General features: G+C 34.3%; 1 protein-coding gene across 2 annotated transcripts in view; it reads left to right on the forward strand.

Moving 5' to 3' along the window:
* The window catches only part of Grip (Glutamate receptor interacting protein), a 252,271-nt gene that overhangs the window by 168,111 nt on the left and 63,431 nt on the right, over positions 1 to 20,729 (forward strand). The window lies entirely within an intron of this gene.

A 20,729-nucleotide genomic window follows, 5' to 3' on the forward strand; every position in this document is an offset into this window, starting at 1 on the left:
TTTAGGTGGCACTGATGCGAGTGAATAAAAATTAAGTTGAAACGGACTGAGAGTGTTATAATCATCAATCATCATCATCATCAATACATATAATAAAATTGTGGAAAACGATGTCTGTACAATCAAAATATGTAGAAAAAAATTAGCAGGTGCTATTATTAAATCGATCTTGAACCCAAAACTGTAGTTAAAATTTTTTTTGTCTGTTTGTATGTATGTTTGTGCACGCTAATCTCATAAACGGCTTATCCGATTTAGATGCGGTTTTCACTAATGTATTGTGGTAATCTTCATTTAACATTTAGTGTTTAATTCATGTCAATCGGTTCATAAATAAAAAAGTTATGACAATTTATAAGTAATCACGGCGAACATTTGCTAAGGCATTCTATTGTACACTGTACAGTGTACGATAAAACGTAATTTATCTGTTATACGCTACAGTTATTCCTTTACATGTCCAGATGATCATATCAAAATTCCCCAAGGGTTTGGGGGTAAGCTGAGGTAGTAGGGGGGGGGGGCGGGGTCAAATTAACATTATGGTTACTTCTAATAGGTAAATTTTCCACATAAAATGTCCTTTAAATTATGTCGTATTATATTTTTAACCCCCGACGCAAAAAGACGGGTGTTATGTGTTTGACTGCTATGTATTTCTGTGTGTGTGTGTGTGTGTGTGTCTGTCTATGGCACCGTAGCTGGCTAACAGGTAAACCGAATTAGATGCGGCTTTTTTTTTGTTAGGCAGCATATTTTCCGACGCTGGTTCTTAGATAAATTGTATCAAAATCGGTTCATCCACTTATTATACCTACATAGGGGTAAAAGTGGGAATGAAAAAAATGATATAATAATTTATTTTTAGAGATCGTCGGGAAGTTTATGAAATTATTTATTCCTTTTTCTATACACTTTTCTTCGATTAAACGGTTTAGTTACGTGCTCCCTCTCTCTCTCTTCAGCCTTTAGTTACGTGCGTGAGACAGGAAACATCTAATTTGGATTTGTTGCTGGATTTGATAAAAATTGAGTATCGATTAAGCTGATCAGTGGCTACATCATACATTATTAAAAACATCCATTTAAGAAAGGAAGGAAATAGAATTTGCTCCTCTCCCCCCCTGGTTCCTAAAAAATACTATGACATAATTTAAAATAAATTTTACGTAGAATTAGTTAGGCATTTCTTTTTTGATTTTCGATATTATGCTAATCATAATTTTTAATTACAATATTATGTAGTAACTATTTGGTATAGGTTAGGCATTTCATTTCTTGATTTTCTTTAATAAGTTGGTACGTAAGTTTTTTAGCTCAGTTTAGTAAGAAACTTTAATAACAATTCTTTTAATTATTTATGGTAGTACGTATTTACTCAATAATTGTATGTTAAGTAGTAATTCAGCATGGGCGTAGCCACGGTGGGGCTGGGTGGGGCGCTTACCCTGGCTTTGATCTGGTAGGTACCAATTGTGAAGTGTAGGAAGAGTGGGCGTGGGCGTTGGCGTGGGCCTGGGAGTGGGCGTGGGAGTGGAAGCATGAAAATATTGCCCCACCCTGAGCCCATGGTCATAGGTCCCATAGTCACTATTCCACGCGGACGAAATCGCGGGCACAGCTAGTAGACAAATATAATCAGAAAGCTTTGAACTCCTAAGCTCAACCATAAAAGATAGACATTTATGATGTCAGGAGATATTTTTTATATAATATGGAGAACATTTCTTTCATACTTGATTTCTGTGTAGCTTTAACCCGTAGGTTGCACACGCGACGAAAGCTTAAAAATGGAGTTACTGCTCTGCTCACGAATATGAAAAATAATTGTACCAAGTTTCGTTTAAATCCGTCGAGTAGTTTTTGTTTCTATAACGGTTATACAGACAGACAGATGGAAAAATTTTTGGCGTCAGTGTCGATCCCAAATCACCTCGTGATAGTTATTTAGGAAATATATTTCATATACAGAATTGACCTCTACAGATTTAATATAAGTATATAAGTATACATATAATTAGATTCCAATTTCCATGTAACGTTAAATTCGACTATACAATAACTAACAGACAACGCAGGTTACTCTCGTTTCCGTAAGTTGAGGCGGCTACATATTCGGTCCTCATAACTTCACTTTTTGTGAACGAAACGACAGCGCGGTTTAATTCGATGCCAACACCATCAAAAAAAAGGAAATATTTTTAATTGTGAAAAAATATTATGATTTACACTATTAATACTATTTTAACATTAACACAAAATATAAGACTGTGAGTGTGTAAAAATAAATCCAGCTAGTTTCACATCAAACTTATGTTTTTAATTAGGTATACGACATGAAAATATTATATTAATTACCAAGCAATAATCATACAGGTAAATACTGAACAAAAGTATTAACAGTCAAAGTATATTTTTACTTACAACATGTAAATGATGAAGGAATAATAATTATCAACGAACTAACCTTTTTGTATTATTGTTTATAAATATAAATTCATAAACAATAAATTTATAAAGAATAGAAAAAAATCGACCACTAAAGAATGCTGGTTCGAGTCCCGCCTCGTTATCGAATTTTTAAAACACGAAGATTTTTAAAAATGTAACCAATGAACACAATCAATATTAGATTAACTGTAATGGTGTCTAGTTTGACTTAAAATAATAAACATCTACCCTCAGTTTTAAAAATGTAGTATATTCACAGTTCACACGAATTACAAGCGCACCTTATCAAGTAGGTACCTCTTTTTTAGAGTATAAGTATTCTTTGCACCTTATAGGGAAGGGAAGATATGGGTTAAAGAGTTAAATAAATAAATAACATAATTATATTTAAATTATTAATTTTTAACATTGTGTCCAGAAGTGTTAACATGTAAATTGATTTGATTTTTACGAAATCTCATAGATGGCGCTGTTTCAAATTTGTATACTAATAAATTCATTAAACTGATTCTCTGCCCAAATTACGTAAATGACATAGTTTTTATTGTGTAAAGCTAGATAATAGCATGGCTTACCCGAAACCAACATTTAAACATGAGTCTTTAGATTGTACGCTGTCGTAATACACGGAATACGTAAGAAAAAAAAAGGTTCACAGCTCCTCCCCCGGAGGTGATAGCATGATAATATGTTTAAAAAAGCCTCACTCGACCTGTTAGTAATATTCATGCAAAATTTGAAGTCAATCTATGCAGTACTTTTCGAGATTAGCCTGGACAAACATACAGACAAACAGACAAACAGACAAACAGACAAAAATTCTAAAAACTATGTTTTTGGCTTCTATATCGATTATAGATCATGGATTATGTATTCTTTTAAAAAAATATTCAATGTACAGTTTTGACTTTCCTACGATTTTATTATATGTATAGATGTTGGTTACTCAAGCTGTATTCTATTTCGTAAATAAAACAATTAATTTTTAGTTTAAAACTATGAATTTATCTCGGAAATTCCTATTAATTAATATTATTTCTCTATAGTTCAACAATTCTGAAAACATTTTGAAACATTTAGACTCTGTAAAACTATGATGCTGATACCTTAACACACTATATTACAGGCATTTAAAGATGATTATGACATCACTACATAGTATAAAACAAAGTCGCTTTCTCTGTCCCTATAACCCTTTGTATGCTTAAATCTTTAAAACTACGCAACGGATTTGGATGCGGTTTTTTTTTAATAAATAGAGTGATTCAAGAGGAAGGTTATAGTATATAATTTATTAGGTTTTAGAAGCGGGCGAAGCCGCGGGCGGTAAGCTAGTCCAAGATAAAGTAGACCTTTTACTATCGCACACATGTCAAATTATCTAATTTTTTGCTGAACATGCTTTAAAGTACAACATTGTAGTTTTGCCATACAAATAGCATGCAAACTTAACTCCCAACAAGGCAACTCTTCATAGACGCTCAGACAAACTGAAAAAGTTCCACTGACAAAGACCTATTTTTAACCTACAGCACCGGTTATCCACTTAAGTATCAATATACTGCGAGACAGAGGCATTGTTAGGTAAAGTGGAAGCTTATTGCTTGTCCTTTGAAATCTAGGCTGAGCTAGGGTATACCGCTAATTACTGCTACAATACAAAAACAATTTAACATGGACGAGGGTTCGTGCATGTAGGTTACGAGTGCATTCAGGCAAGGGTGTTTTGTTTACTTTTTATCTGTTTACAGAAAGGCTGTTATTAATTAGTGTACAGAACGATACGTTTTTTTACTAGACAAAACTTATTTTTTTTAACTATTACCATGTTTTTTGACTTTATATGACGCTTAAAAAAACTTTTTAAGGATACCCATGTTTTTTGACTTGATATGCCGCTTTTTTCGTTAGCAAATAATAGTGATATGCTTTGCAGCTTTAAAACAGGACAGCTAATGAACAAACACGTTTAAAATTACACTGAAAACTTATAAAATATCATTGGATGGTGGGAATCATGATAATATCGCCTAAAAGAGACTTCTATTGACTCAATTGTGAAATAGATTTATTATTTTAAGCTGTGCTTTATTTATTAACCGTCAAAACCTCTCGATCTGTCGGTGACTTGGTTGTGAAACGTTCGAAATCTTTGCAGCTAGAATAATTTAAATATTTTAGAATACAATGATATTTATTTTAATATTGATTAATGATGTTCAAGGTTTAGTTCCTCAAGAAATCATTGTTACATCTATAGATTTAAAACGAACACACAAAATAATATCATGTACCTATTTTATGGTATATTACTACAACTTCACCACGATACACTCACACATACGTCGCCTATTATTTATTTCATTGTATAACAAGCAAAATAAAGAGAATTCTTAGCAAAAACACTTTAGCCCGAGTCAATTAAACTTAGTCAAATTCAGAGACCATTAGGAGCGTTTCACTTATAGGTACATAGTTGATACCGCTATAAAGATATTCATTACTCGTAACACAAGACCTGTAGTCGCGGTTGGTGTAACATTATGCCGGGTTGGCAGATATCGTGCGGGTGGAAACATACGGGAGTTGAATAGTGGCGTGCTGGTAGAGTAGATGAATGATAGATCAGTAGTAATTATTGGAACCCAGTTACAGGTAAAGGATGTTTTTGCTGTACAGTGTAAATTACTATTTGTGGTAAGGTGTATTTGTTTATTTTTAAGACTATTTAATGAATATTGTTCCAATAGATGATTGTTTTACGTCCGCATAATATTATTACAAAAATTGTATCATGTATATTGTAAACTTTACATTTTTCAAAACATTTACATTTAACATCTACATAACACAAAACGAAATAATATTCTGAGTTAAATTCAGATTTTAAACAGGAAACGCGTCTCTCCCGTACACAATACCGCCCCGTACATTCCGCTGTCGACCGTCTCTCAGCTTCAGAGGTCAAATAGCCGGACGTGTGGTAGAGTTTAATTACGTACTTAATGCCGCCCGTATCCGTGGACCATTCCGGTCGTATAGTTTGGGCGTATAGTTTGGTCGTATTTTCAACTACATAGCTTATAGAGATGGCCGTTTCACGGTACAATGGTCTGGCATTTAGATTTTTCCGTAATTAGTATGGCGCCTTAATACCTAATCATTAATTAATTAAAGGAGAGAAAACTTTAATTGTTATGAATACTAATTTTAAGTAACGAACAGGCATATAACCATACAAAAAATATAATATAAGTAGCGGTCCGCCCCGGCTTCGCCCGTGGTACCTACATGTTTAAACTATCCTATCTCTCAAGTTGGATCGAACTGCACATGGTGTGCGAATTTTATTATAATCGGTTAAGTGGTCTAGGAGTCCATTGAGGACAAACATTGTAACACGCGATTTATATATTATATTAAGATTTTTGACACAAAACCGTATTATATTTTTACAAAGAACTCGTCTACGCAAAACTGTTCATAAAAAAATAAACATATTATGATTTATGCTCATTAAAAAAAATCGAGACCATTACACAAAACTCGGTCAAGTTGATTTGTGAAGAATGAAACGCAGTTTAAATAACCAGAGCCCTGCGTGAATCACACAGGAAATAGGCGAAAATAGATTGAGTAGTATGTAAGTCAAAGCCACAGTTGCCAAGTGGAAGTCTTAACAATATTTTTGTTAATATTCAAAGAAAACAGCTAAACATTAATATTAATAAGTCTATTCTTTCAGTTTTATGTGTCTATGGGCACACTGCACTGCACACTGAAAGAATAGAAAGGTCAGGCATCTGCCACGGAATGGCGCGAAAGTATGCAGGTTCGAGTCCCGCCTCGTGATCAAATTTTTTCTATTCTTTATAAATTTATATTTATAAAAGCATTTGAATGCCATAAAACAAAAAATATCTATTTACAACTGCTTTTATTGTGAGTATGGTATACATTTTTACACTGGTCCTTTGAGCCGCATCTTTAAATGACTATGTGTTCTGGTGCCTTAAAGCGGCGAGATATGGATTACAATTATTATACTAGAGAATCTGCGTCTGCTTCTAATATAAATAAGTAACATCTACTTATGACTGAGATATCATAAAAGATGAACCTTAAAGTTAATGTACAAGTCGTGATATCATTACGTGTTCTACTTTCAGGAACACAAGCGATTATTGTACGCTATTAGGTAATTTAATATGTCTTATAACATTTATTAAAATACTAGCGGTCCGCCCCGGCTTCGCCCGTGGTACATATTTCGCAATAAAAAGTGGCCTATGTCCTTTCTCGGGTATCAAGATATCTCTATACCAAATTTCATGCAAATTGGTTCAGTAGTTAAGGCGTGATTGAGTAACATACAGACAGACAGAGTTACTTTCGCATTTATAATATTAGTATGGATGTGCTATTTATTAAATAGGTTTGAAGTTGGTGCCGAACATTAAGCACTTAGTAGTAGCCTTAGCTACGTACTAGCCACTTAGTAGCCCGTGCACCGACATCAAACCTTTTTAATAAATAGCACATATAAATAATATTATGTAGTAAATAATAATGTCAAATCTTTTTTATTTCTTACTTTTCCGTTTTTGAAGTCGGTTGTTTTTAACGCAGTTATTTTTATAAGTGAATATTAAGCTTTCCGTGCGATTAGAGCTTTTTATGAAAATTAAGCTCTCCGTGTGATTAGAGCTTCTTGTGAGAATTAAGCTCTCCGTGCGATAAGAGCCTTTAATGAAAATTAAGCTCTGCGTGCGATTAGAGATTTTTGTGAAAATTAAGCTCTCCGTGCGATTAGAGCTTTTTGTGAAAATTAAGCTTTCCGTTCGATTAGAGCTTTTAATGAAAATTAAGCTCTCCGTGCGATTATAGCTTTTTTGAAAATTAAGCCTCCGTGCGATTAGAGCTTTTTGTGAAAATTAAGCTCTCCGTGCGATTAGAGCTTTTGTGAAAATTAAACTCTCCGTGCGATTAGAGCTTTTTGTGAAAATTAAGCTCTCCGTGCGATTAAGAGCTTTTTGTGAAAATTTAGCTTTCCGTGCTAATAGAGCTTTTTGTGAAAATTAAGCTTTCCGTTTGATTAGAGCTTTTAATGAAAATAAAGCTCTCCGTGCGACTATAGCTTTTTTGAAAATTAAGCCTCCGTGCGATTAGAGCTTTTTGTGAAAATTAAGCTCACCGTGCGATTAGAGCTTTTTGTGAAAATTAAGCTTTCAGTGCGATTAGAGCTTTTTATGAAAATTAAGCTTTCCATGCGATTAGAGCTTTTTTGTGAAAATTTAGCTTTCCGTGCGAATGAGCTTTTTGTGAAAATTAAGCTCTCCGTGCGATTAGAGCTTTTTGTGAAAATAAAGCTCTCCATGCGATTAGAGCTTTTTGTGAAAATTAAGCTCCGTGCGATTAGAGCCTTTAATGAAAATTAAGCTCTCCATGCGATTAGTTTTTAGTGAATATTAAGCTTTCCGTGCGATTCGAGCTTTTTATGAAAATTAAGCTCTCCGTGTGATTAGAGCTTCTTGTGAAAATTAAGCTCTCTGTGTGATTAGAGCTTCTTGTGAAAATTAAGCTTTCCGTGTGATTAGAGCTTTTTGTGAAAATTAAGCTTTCCGTGTGAATAGAGCTTTTTGTGAATATTAAGCTTTCTGTGCGATTAGAGCTTTTTATGAAAATTAAGCTCTCCATGCGATTAAGAGCTTTTTGTGAAAATTAAGCTCTCCATGCGATTAGAGCTTTTTGTGAAAATTAAGCTCTCCGTTCGATTAGAGCTTTTAATGAAAATAAAGCTCTCCGTGCGACTATAGCTTTTTTGAAAATTAAGCCTCCGTGCGATTAGAGCTTTTTGTGAAAATTAAGCTCTCCATGCGATTAGAGCTTTTTGTGAAAATTAAGCTCTCCGTGCGATTAGAGCTTTTGTGAAAATTAAGCTCTCCGTGCGATTAGAGCTTTTTGTGAAAATTAAGCTTTCCGTGCGATTAGAGCTTTTTGCGAAAATTAAGCTCTCCGTGCGATTAGAGCTTTTTGTGAAAATTAAGCTCTCCATGCGATTAGAGCTTTTTGTGAAAATTAAGCTCTCCGTGCGATTAGAGCTTTTGTGAAAATTAAGCTCTCCGTGCGATTAGAGCTTTTTGTGAAAATTAAGCTTTCCGTGCGATTAGAGCTTTTTGCGAAAATTAAGCTCTCCGTGGGATTAGAGCTTTTTGTGAAAATGAAGCTTTCCGTGCGATTTAAGCTTTTTGTGAAAATTAAGCTCTCCGTGCGATGAGAGTTTTTTGTGAAAATTAAGCTCTCCGTGCGATTAGAGCTTTTTTGTGAAAATTTAGCTTTCCGTGCGATTAGAGCCTTTAATGAAAATTAAGCTCTCCATGCGATTTTATGCGGCTATCAACTCGGCCGGTATATTTTTTTTTATGTATGTACACCGTACACCGTGTGTTTTTTCGGATAGGCCCAGTAGTTTTTATTTAATGAGCATTTTTGTCTGTACTCGATGACTAAGTTGATATGTAGCAAGTAACATTGATTCACTTCCCGGTAACCGATTGAGCTGAAATTTTGTATACGTATGTAAATTTGATAGCAATGAAACATTATCATGACATGAAGCTGATTTGATGATGGAATCGGAAGGTGGCCATAGGAACTCAGTAATATATTGACTCAACTTTATCGAGTTTGGGCTCGTTTGATTCGTGTTGAAAAATACACTAAAAGTATTAAATAAAAATAACTGCGTTAAAAACAACCGACTTCAAAAACGGAAAAGTAAGAAATAAAAAAGATTTGATATTATTAACTACTACATAATATTATTGTACATATTTCGCAATAAAAAGTGGCCTATGTCCTTTCTCGGGTATCAATATATCTCTATACCAAATTTCATGCAAATTGGTTCAGTAGTTAAGGCGTGATTGAGTAACAGACAGACAGACAGAGTTACTTTCGCATTTATAATATTAGTATGGATTGATTGTACGGCAAACTTCACATAACAGCCTCGAAGTCTGTTTGCACGGTGCACATCATTGAACCATTTTACTGTCTAATATCACTAAGTGTGACCCAAATGTTATGAGTATTTACTCGAATGTATAATTATGCTACTTTGATCGCAAAATTCATGGTGACTTAAAAGAACAAAATGAATCATAGCAAATAAAAGATGCATCTGCTTTTAAATACGAAATGGAGGTTACCATGATGTGCTATAGCTATCAGTAATTTGTTATCAGTAATGATAACAAATTACTTTTTTTATTGTATTGTTTGTTTAACGAAATTAAATGTTACTTTAAGGGATGGTTACCCACGTGGGCTTCAAATCCCAGTTCCGTGGGTCTCTTAGATAGTTTTATAAATTAATGATCGTTCTATCTCATTTACTCACGTTTTCCGGTACAAATATATCCTAAATCGTAACAATAGAAATAATAAATATAGTCCTGGATACAAAACTTCCTGTCCTTTTTCCTTAATTAGGGATTAAGAGGAATACAGTCACTGTTATAAATGTTCCCTTTTATTTTTATCTCGTATGTGTGTTGAGATTGCTAATTATTTTTATAAGTATAGTTATTTATTTATTTATTTATTTATTTAAGTAATACCACATCATACATTATAATATTAAGTTTTATAAAAATACATATTGAACATATCATCTATAATATATGACAATAACGGTTTACATAAATTCAGCTATGACAAAACTTTTACACTAACATACTCTAAAACATGGTTTAAAAAAAAGTCACATGAAACATGATGCGTTGTTTTAAAATATTGAAGCAGATTAAAAATAACAGTAAGATAAAAAAAAAAGATAAAATAAGATACTATTTCTTAATACTGTGGGTACGTAAATAATTGAAAACAATTCTTTTAAATTGGGATAGCTGGCTACCGAATACATCAAGACCCGTGATGGTACTGTTAAGTTTGTTGTATAACTTAAGAATTCGAATGAGAGGAGCCTGTGCACCCAAATTAGTTTTGACAAGAGGAATATGGAAGATTCTGTTTATTCGTGTCCTTGGAAATGAATGAGGTACTTGAATACGAATAAGTTTCAAAATATCTTTGCATTGAATATGTCCATTTATTAGCTTATGCAGGAACAAGACATCAGTAAAACATCTTCGATTATGCAAAGATATCATGTTGAATTTGTTAAGACGCTGTTCGTATGGCTGTCTATGAGAGAAACCACTGCTTATAAACGCTAGGTGCCTTGTAAAGGTTCTTTGAATACTCTCAATGCGTTGTGAGTGAACTGTATAAAATGGATTCCATATAAGGCTACCATATTCGAGATGACTGCGCACTAAGGCGTTATACAAAATTGTTTTAGTTTTTACACCAAAGCAACCCGTGTTTCGCTTGAGAAATCCTAACATCTGGGCAGCTTTAGTGACTGATTTGTTTATTTGAGAAATAAATGTTATGTTTTTATCGATGGTCAAACCGAGATCGCGAATTTCGCTAACTTCTTTTAAAGGTGCGCCGTCAAGCTCGTACATGGCAGCAAGTGGTTTTTTCTTCCTGGTATACCTTATATGAAAACACTTAGATGCATTGAGAGTCATACCATTTACAAGACACCACTCTTTAATTTTATTGAGGTCGTTTTGAACAAGAATGGTGTCAGAAGGTGAGTTTACAGTTTTGTAGATTTTTAAATCGTCAGCGAACATGGACACATTACAGTATTTTATATGGTTATTTATATCGTTCACGAATATGAGAAAAAGCAGGGGTCCTAGGTGAGAGCCCTGAGGGACACCGGTTTGCGCAACGTATGATGCAGAGGAAGAGTTACCGACAGCTACCGACTGTGGCCGATTGTGAAGATACGATTCTAGCCATTTCAGTAAGGGTTCTCCAATCCCGTAATTCACGAGTTTCTGAAGAAGTAGAGTGTGATTGACTTTATCAAAGGCGTTGCTAAAGTCGGTATATATTGCATCGACCTCACGTCCCTGGTCCAATTCCAGACAAATCTCAGTTACAAAAGGAATTAAATTAGTTTGAGTTGAGTGACCCCTCCGGAAGCCATGTTGACTATCTGAAATAAAATTGTCAATATTTTTGGAGATCATGGGATATATAACGGATTCGAAGAGCTTTGAAAAACAAGATAGGATACATATCGGGCGGTAGTTCTTTACATCCATGATATCCCCTTTTTTATAAACGGGTATTACACGAGACTTTTTCCATTCTTCGGGGAAAACTCCATCTTTGAGCGATTTATTAAAAATAATAGTTAGAGGTAATGTTAATCCAGATCTACATCGCTTTATGAAAAGTGGAGGAATGGAGTCAGGCCCAGCTCCCTTATTTATGTCCAGCTTCTGTATTTTTTTCGATATATCAAGCTCAGATAATTTTATAGATGTCACAAATTGATCACTACCCTCTTGAAGCGATATTTTATTCATATCAAGGGATTGTTGGCATGAGTAAATAGAAGAGAAATGTCTAGAGAATAGATTAGCGATTTCAGGTTCAGAATTCACCACGTAGTCATCCAATTTCATACAAGAAGGAAGCTGCGAATGGCCACCTCTTTTGTGTTTGATAAAACTCCAAAAACGTTTAGGGTTTTCATTAATATTTGATTCAATGTTCTTTTTGTAATTAGTATAACAATCATCGTACTGTTTATGACATCGCTTCCTAATAAGTTTGTACTCTATCTCATCACGTGGATTTCTATATATACGATATCGTCTTTGAATCTTATCCTTTTCGCGAAGTGATTTTATGAGAATTGAACTAAACCATATCGGGTATTTGGATTTAGTGTAGGACGTTTTAGGTACAAATCTGCTTATTATAATGTTCAGGATATCATAAAACTCAGATACCATACTATTAACGTTTTCAAAGACACAAAGCTTTTGGGCCCAATCTATACTCCGAAGCTCTTTCAATATGGCAGTGTAGTCGGCTTTGTAAAAATTCAATTTGGGGGCACCCCTCGTTCGTAAAAAGGGCAAATTAGGAAACTGAATATTTAATAATAAACTAGGATGGTTAGGGTAACTTTTGCTTAATGATTCGGGAGCAGCCATTACATGGATATGAGATAAATTGCTTAAAATTATATCCAAGAAACGGTTATCGCTATTACTGACACAGTTATATTGTTTTAAGTTATTAATAGACATGAAATCAATCAAGGCATGACCTAAATTATTATTGTAATTGAAGGGTGTCATAAAGGTGTCGTTACTGAGCAACCTCCAATCAATAAATCCTAGATTAAAATCGCCAAGAATTAATAAGTCGTCACTCAGATTTGCCGCTCTATCAATATTGTCTAAGAAACTCTTTAGTGTCTCAGTTTTGACTGGAGGAGGCATATAAACAACACAAATAGAAAGCTTTTTTACTATCTGACCAACATTGAAGTGTATGGTGACCCATAAATCTTCAACATCTGATTCCCAAGACTGAATTCGATACGATGAATATTCATGAGATACAGCCAACAACACCCCACCCCCATCCAATTTAGTATTACTAGAGCTGGCACGGTCCCTACGATATACGGCGTATCTGCTATCAAATAGTTCGTTATTTGATATACCAGAGTTCAACCAAGTTTCAGTAAGAGCGACCACCTTATAGTCAGACGTAGACAAGTTCTTTTGGAAATTAACAGTTTTTGTTCGTAGGCCCTGCACATTTTGGTAATACAAGTCGATCATAATAACTAAATAAAAAGAAAAGTACCCACAGATTTTTGGAAAAAAGAATAAAACCTTAATACAAAATTAAAAACTAACTATTTAGCTTAGATTAGCTTATTTAAAGTGTCTTTATTTCTGATAAGCAAGGCTTGGCAGTTTTCATTTTTTCTTACGAAAATGCGCCCATTACGAATCCAGACAAACTTATAATGAGCTTCTTTTGCTTTGGCACGGGCAGCTGCGTATAGAGTATTATTTTCTGGAGTCAGATGTTCAGCAACAAATATTGGTTTTTTTGTTCCCCCTATACCAATGTGGTGTGAGTTTAATTTATCATTGGAATTCTTTTTGTTAAACTTACTTACAGCAGCCAGAACAACGTCGCGTAATCGCGGACTTCGAAGCTTAGCAACCACAGCACGCGGTCTATTGCTGTCAGTAGATACCTTTGCAACCCTGGTCACGTGCTGTATATCTTCTTGAGTTAGGGGAGTATCTATCACTTTAGCTATTTGAAGGACAGTTTCAAATAAGTTCTCAGACCGGTGCTCAGGGATTCCGCTAATCAGAATGTTGTTCTCCCTCATGTGCAGTTCAACGGATCCGAGTCTATTCGACAAGTTAGTAATAGTGGACTTTAATATGTCGTTGTCCTTCTTCAGATTTTCAATAACAGATGTTTTTTCTTCTAGAGAGGATTTCAAAACTTCGAACTGCTGGTTTAGAAAGGTGATCGTGTCCTGAAATCCAGTAATCTTTTCAAGAAGGTTGTTTAGCTCAGACGTGACCAGGCTTTTTATTGTTACAGTAAGAGCAGATGATAATTCTTGTTGCAGAATGTCTCGTAACCTTTCTTCGGTGACAAAGGAATCCTGTTTATTAGGTTGTGGGGGTTGGTAGGTGGGCTTCATGCGCTGTGTCACACCATCGATGAACATAGATTCACTTTCAGGGCTAGTCTCATGGGAGCTTAATTCGCGGCAGCTGCTTTCGGAATCCATACATGTACTTGAAGCTTTCGTGTTACCAACAATTATCGGCTGTTTACCTGAGCAAGTTAGACATTTAAATGAAGCCCTTTGCCTTGTGGCCATTTCTACAAACCGCTTGCGAGGTATATTAGCACAGTCAAGGTCATATTTTAGTTTGCAGACATGACAACACAAATAATCTTTTTTCGGTAACTCCTTACGACAGCCAGCACATGAATTTGATGGTGCCATATTTTTTTTTTCCCTCTTCTCTCTCTCTCTCCCTTCCTCCTCCTTACACTACTCTTGCAAAATGTATGAGTGAGAAGAAAAAAAAAAAAAAAATTTTTTTTTCGATACGGTGAGACTTGAACTTGCAACTCTCGAGACTTCGTTTTAAGCCCAGCGGTTAACTGAATATGCTAAGAGATCATTGACGTTTGTGTCGAATAAATGCTATGTATTTTTCTTGTTCTTAACAAATGTACAAATGAAGGACTATTTCAAGGTTAAATTTAATGTTCGGGAACAACGAATTCACAAAAACATAGAATTCACACCGTCTTTTTGATTACTTTAGCACTTCACTTCGTTATCAGTATAAATAAGGACTAATGGGATAATTTCAGACTATACTTTGTTCCAATTCACATCGATATTCAAAACTAAGTTATCTTTCCTACGGGATGACACAGCAACTTGCAAACATTCACACACTGCTATTAGGCCTTACTTATCACATTTAGCACAACATATTTGGGAATTATTCACTTTTTGTAATTAATTTTATTGTTTTATACGGAGCTGTTACGTACAACGCGCACGGCGGTAGCCGAAAAAAGTAGGTATTATAGTTATTATATTTGTAGGAGTAGTAGGGCTGGTAGAAGTATTACTGGCTGATGAGATTTACATCGGAACGAGATTTGACAACTGTCGATCTGGCGGAGCGTCGCGTCGATGGTCAGCTGCAGACGTTGCTTGGTTACAAACGAAGAACGGCTAGAGCACCACGTTTGCGACGAATCGCTATTGTTCCGAGTAATCTTGTGCATTGTTGTATCGAAACTAATTAAAAGCGATTGATCAAGTGATTCCCTAATTACTAGCGCATAGATTTGTGCGATTACATAACATTTGTTTGTAACATTGATGATTCATTTGTTTCCACCAACATTATAATTTACTGAAGATATGGGTGATTCTGATGATTATGGCCATCCGCCCATATATTTATTCACAAGTTGCTACGTACTGTTTTGTTCATGTTTTCATAAAAAAAATCGCAAAAAATATATTTTATGTAGAGCTCAAATTACATTGTTGTTATATAAAATAAGTTTTAGTAATATTAAATTATATAGTACTAGCTTCCGCCCACGACTTTGTACGTGCATCCCCGTTTTTCCCCGTTCCCGCAAGAATTTCGGGAAATCCTTTCTTAGCGGATGCCTACGTCCTAACATCTACCTGCATGCCAAATTTCAGCCCGATACGCCCATTGGTTTGGGCTGTGCGTTGATAGATCACTATATCAGTCACCTTTGAGTTTTATATAATACTAGCGGTCCGCCCCGGCTTCGCCCGTGGTACATATGAAAAATAGATGTTGGCCGATTCTCAGACTTACCCGATATGCACAGAAAATATCATAAGAATCGGTCCACCCGTTTCGGAGGAGTATGCAGACTAACATTGTGACACGAGAATTTTATATATAAGATATAGTTAAACGATTCATAAGCGCTACTTAAATAATAATATGACTAGATCAATAAATAATTTTAATCCGAGGTTTTCAGCGGGTAGGTACTTTCTTGAAATATAATTGAAAATTAAATTTTCAGTGTAGGGCTTTAGTTTGTGTGTTGGCAGGAGTGGGTTTGAGAAAGCATGTTTATAAACAAAAACTCTAACAAAATGTATTTTCTTATAATTATTTAATGATTAGTAGTAGAAGTGCTTCGTCAGATGTATTAAACTTCCTTAAAATCTTTCTAAATCTCTCTTTTTTCAGACACAAATATCTACACTTATTTAAAACTAGCTGTGCCCGCGACTTCGTCCGCGTGGAATAGTGACTGCATAGTAGTTACTACTTAACACACAGTTATTGAGTAAACACGTCTTGAAACACGTACTATCATATACAACTAAATTATAAGTACTTACACATTATTATAAAGTTAAGAAATAAAATAAATAATAACACAAAAGAACTGTTAGTAAAATTTATTACTTAACTGAGCTAGGTATAAAACTTAGGTACAGAAGAGTTCAAAATTTCCAGGATGTGGTTATTCTCCCGCTCCCATATTCCTTCTACTTTCACAGACTTTCAACTTTTCCCTTTCACCCCTAGTAAATGGCAGAACCGATTTTGATCTAAACCATGTCTAATCATACCTATATATTATGTACATGTCATATCCTTTCGTTTGGTACTCCATTTGGATTATTTATCCCCACTATCACCCCTAAGGTGCCCTATATGTAATAAACAGATTAACCAATTTTGATAAAACATGACTAATTGTAATTCACACGTCATTTGATATGCCGCTTGATTATATTATTGGACCACATTCGATTATTCATGCCCACTTTTACCGCTATAAATCAATAAATGGATGAACCGATTTTGATTAAATATGCCTCATTCCTCACGTCAGGTCATGCCCTTTCATTTGATATGCCACTTGGGTATATTCGACAACTTTTATTCCCACTTTTATACCTACATATTATATCCAATAAATGGATGAACCAATTTTGATAAAATATTATGTCTTATTGTACTTCACACGTCATGTCTTTCATTAGATACGTCACTTGAGTATATTTGATAAAATTCATTTATTTATTCCCACTTTTACCCCTATATCAAATAAATGGATGAACCGATTTTGATAAAATTTGACTAATTGTTTCTGACATGTCGTCTATTTTCATTTGATATATCACTTGGGTATAACCTACATTAACAACCTACATTAACAACTAACATTCGTTTTTTTCATTCCCACTTACCCCTATATAATATAATAAACAACTAATGTAACAAAAAAACGCATCTAATTCGTATTACCCGTTAGTGAGCTACGGTGGCACAGGCCACAGACAGACACGCAATACACACATAGCGGACATAACACCCCTCTTTTTGCGACGGGGGTTAAGAATATAATACCCACGACATAATTTCAAAGACCTTTTATATGTATAGAAAATTTACCTAGAAGTAACCATAATGCTATTTGTGCAGGTTTTAGACTTATGAGCAAAAATCTAAATAAAAGTCCTTTGACCCCCCCCCTACTACCCCCTCAGCATAACCACCCCCCCTCCCCCCACGCTTGGGGACTTTCGATATGATCATCTGGACATGTCAAGGAATAACTTTAGCGTATAATTTACGTAATAAAGTAATTCATGTATATTATGCCTTAGCAAATGTTCGCTGTGATTACTTAAATGGTCATAACTTTTTTATTTATGAACCGATTGACATGAAATAAACACTAAATGTTAAATGAAGCTTACCACAATATATTAGTGAAAACCGCATCTAAATCGGATAAGCCGTTTCTGAGATTAGCGTGTTCAAACATACAGACAAACAGACAAACCGACAAACAGACAAACAGACAAACAGACAAAAATTTTTTTAACAACAGTTTTGGGTTTGGGATCGATTTAGTAATAACCCCTGCTAATTTTTTTTTACATATTTTCATTGTACAGACACCACTTTTCTAGAATTTTATTATATGTATTGATATTTGATCGTTATGTGTGAGTCCCAAATTTACACCGTTAATCAAATTTTAAGACAACAATGTATAAAAAGCTCTAATAAATCACTTTGTAATATTTATGAGGCTAATTGACTGAATTATTATAACTACCACCCCAATGGTCCATCTTAATTCACTACAGGGGCGTTTCTCAACTAGTTACCATAAATTGCATTTTAAAACCGTCAACTTATATTTCTAAATACATTAAACTTGCGAGAATTTCCCACCGTTATTTCAAAACTTCCCCAATCGACGGTCCAGTTAAATTTTATATTAAAAACTTTGACGGAAATGACTTTAACGTTAACAAAGTCTGTGTCGAAGTTCATGGAAATAATTTTGAATTAGGTTGACGGAGCGTTGGAGTTCATGGAGTGAAGAAAATTACAGATGGTGCAGTGGTTAATCACCGGGATCATAATATTATATACAGAGGTTTCGATTCTTTTCAGAAAAAATATTCTATTGTTTTGTTTTATACATATTGTGAATTTACTGGAATTTAAGAAGAATATTAAGCTATTGCATAGCTTCTATCGCGGGCCTTGAGCGCGGGGACCGAATCCAGAAATTCCGTAACGAAAAAACCTCACGCTCCCCACTCCGACGGGCACGGAGGTGTGGCTTGAAGGCATACTATGCAATAGCTTTACCGCGGCAGTCCCCGAGTGCCACACGTCTTTTTTGTTATTTAGTTACGTTCGTACTAAACTAAACAAATGCTTTTTTGTGAAGGCCTATTACTATTAGAAATGCGAAATTTTGTGATAATGGATATAATATTTTGTTACTTGTTTATAAAAATATACTCTTTCACATTTGATTGGTTCTGTATAACATTTGCCACAGAAATATTTTGTAATCAGGAGTATTATACATGCATGACTGTCTATCACGGAAGAAGTAACGCGCTAAAGTTAGTATCCTTAATAAAAATATACGATTTCAATTCGCGACTAGACGATGATATTCGAATATAACTACATATTAGGTACCTACATATTTATTTATTTATTTATAACACTTTATTGTACAAACAAGAAAGGTCAATGCAAAAAAGAACAATATTACAAAAAGGCATCATTTGTACGAAAAGCAGCCTTATTGCTGAATAGCAATCTCTACCATGCAACCTGTTAGGAAGGAAATGTTTGAAGTTGTATTAGTTCTACATTACAAAAAAGCTTCTCTGTTTGTTACGTTATCTTCATTAGAGTAACAAAACGTAAACATTGTCTGTTTCTTTGTACAGCTTATGAGATTTTATTCCGTTTCCTTTCGTTAAATAAATCTTGTAAAATAAACATGTCTGCGGTGCTCTGTTACAGTCAAGTTAGATGATTATGTGTTCAATATTTGTTGAAAATGTAATAAAGAATGTTATTATATGTATATTTATTATACATAATAAGTAAATAAACCATTGCAATTACCCATAAATGCAGGATAATACATCTAAATTAATGTTTACGTGGTCGCGGAAGAATTCTAACAAATACCCGCGGCCCCATCATTAAAGCGGCTCGACGGAACACAGTGGGGTTTTAGTCGGTAAGAATCCGACATAACCCACGGCTCCTTCCCCGGGGGCCGTGGGTATCTTTGGAAGATTTCCCCACTATAAAAAAAAAAAAAATAAAAAAAAAAAAAAAAAAAAAAAGGTATATTTATAATTGATGTTTTTACATACTCCTTCACTCCTTACTCGTTTTTTTTTTATAAATGCCTAGATAATTGTACATATTAGTCTTAATATAAATTGGGTACACAATACACATATTGCAATAAAATTTCTAAATAATATGATTTATAAACTTAAATTTGACTGCACCACATCAAAAATAATCAAAACTTTACCACTCAAAAAGCGAGTGTTTCAGTAAGTATCATATTTACTCAAAATTAGTTACAATAACGTTCACTAGCGTGAGATGAACTTGTAATTAGTAACACTGAACATTGTACAAACTTTACTTGCTCCACGGAATGGCGGCCGCGTTTAAAGCCAACTTTTAGCATAATAGTGCTTTTATAGTGGTACATTCTAACTTGTATATTTTACCTGATAAAACGCACGGCTTTTTACTAGCTAATAACTAGGATAAGGGCTTGTTTAGTTATAATATAAGGGGTTGCAAATGCAATTACGTTAAGAAGAGTTTGGTATATTTAGGATTACTTTTATAAAAGACTATCGATTAATAATTTTATAAATATGAAAATGTCTGTCAGGAAGTGTGTTTCTGTTTTCTGTTTGAAGTGATGGATATTGAATACCTACGTATGACTTGATACGGATATAGATTTAAACTTAGAGAATGACACAGTTTCCATAGCTAAGGCCTATTAATTCGGTAAAAATAAAATTATTAGGAAAAGCTTCCGCGCTACATTTAAAATGTATGTAAACAAAGTTGACGACGAAAAGTTTATAACAAACTAGCTTACCGCCCGCGGCTTCGCCCTGACTAAACCTAATAAATTATATACTAAAACCTTCCTCTTGAATCACTCTATCTATTTAAAAAAAGCGGAGAAAATCCGTTGCTTAGTTTTAAAGATTTAAGCATAGGTACATAGGGACATAGGGACGAAGAAAGGGACTTTGTTTTATACTATATGTAGTGTGAAGGTATTATTTTGATAAAATTTGAGTCTATTTATTTCACTCGTATATTTTACAATAACCAAATTGACCATTTCAACGAAAGTTAAAAAACATACCACTCTTTCATTCTTGCAAATAAATCTAACAAAACGGAAAGCGACTTTTAAACTATGTAGTAATTTACATT

The sequence above is a fragment of the Colias eurytheme genome, chromosome 11, assembly GCF_061535395.1.
Source record: "Colias eurytheme isolate Ceu_HAF_F1 chromosome 11, ilColEury1 Martin Lab GWU primary, whole genome shotgun sequence".
Classification (NCBI taxonomy): Eukaryota; Metazoa; Arthropoda; class Insecta; order Lepidoptera; family Pieridae; genus Colias; species Colias eurytheme.